A 1,306-nucleotide genomic window follows, 5' to 3' on the forward strand; every position below is an offset into this window, starting at 1 on the left:
TCTGTTATCCCATACTTCACAATCCGCCTGTGAGGAAAGGAAATGGGGGGTTTTGGGTCAACCACTGGACCAGTAGGTAGCAGCAATAAGTGATGTGCTGTTCCTGGGCTTGACCACTGCTTTAGAGCTCAGACTGTGCACTTGAGTCACCAAAAATGCACATCCCTCAGCCACAAAAATGTTTTAAGCTCAGCAGCTCCTTAAACAGTGTGTTATATAAGAAGTTATTTAACATTACTTGTCAATCAATAACTCCTTGGACCTGTAAAGCTCATACAGATCTCGTGCAATGGAACCACAAATACAACAATAATTTCCCATTATTATTTTTAGCACCAAGTTTTATTTCTTTAATTACTGTTTGGTACACACACATATTTTAGAAAGGGTGGGGGAGACGAAACATTTTTTGCTGGATCTAAACCTTCATGATGCTCTTTACTGCAGCACAACCTGCTTCACAGACACATCCTGCTAAAGCAGTGGTCCTCGCCCTCTTGGTCACTGGCAGCAATACCAAGGAGTTGGTCTGCTAAAGGCAGCATCCCCCTCTGCAAGCTGGGATCGCTGCTAGAGATGCCCTGGCACGCTGTGCCCACAAACATTGCCAAAGGTCTCCGGTGCCTGCCAGCTGACACTGAAGAAAGAGGAGTGCTGCTATTGAATCATAGAATCGTAGAATGGTTTGGCTTGAAAGGGACCTTAAAGCCCATCTAGTCACAAAGTCCACTAGACCAGGTTGCTCAGGGCCCCATCCAACCTGGCCTTGAACACTTCCCTGGATGGGGCATCCACAGCTTCTTTGGGCAACCTGTGCCAGCGCCTCACCAGGCTCACAGCAAAGAACTTCCTCCTAATAACAGGGATGTTCAAGCAACCACCTGCCTTGAGGGTGGCCCTGGGACGAGCCAGGTGCTTTGCTGCTGTGCTTCAGAGGATATGTAGTGCTCGAGAGGAGCAGCCCTCAAAGTGTTGTCTCATCCCTCCACCACACCCCCTCACATTATATGTATTAAACCCTGAAATTACTGACTTTCTAATTGGTGAGTGAGAGTTTTCTCATCTCACTCACGACTGTTGAAACTGGCTTTCTAAAGTGTCGGTGGCAACGTGCACTGCAGGGAAAACCCAACCAGAAACTCCTACATGGGTCTGAGTGTTTGTGTAGATGCTTAGTTGTCATTTGTGTGGCTGGGGTCGCCAGTCATGGGAGGGGTTGCACCAGAGCACACCTGAAAATACCCAGTGCCTCCTTTTCCCAGGGGCACTTCCCTGAAGGAAGAGCTTTGCTCTTGAAGACAAGGAG

This window comes from Geospiza fortis, unplaced genomic scaffold (genome assembly GCF_000277835.1).
Source record: "Geospiza fortis unplaced genomic scaffold, GeoFor_1.0 scaffold104, whole genome shotgun sequence".
NCBI lineage: Eukaryota > Metazoa > Chordata > Aves > Passeriformes > Thraupidae > Geospiza > Geospiza fortis.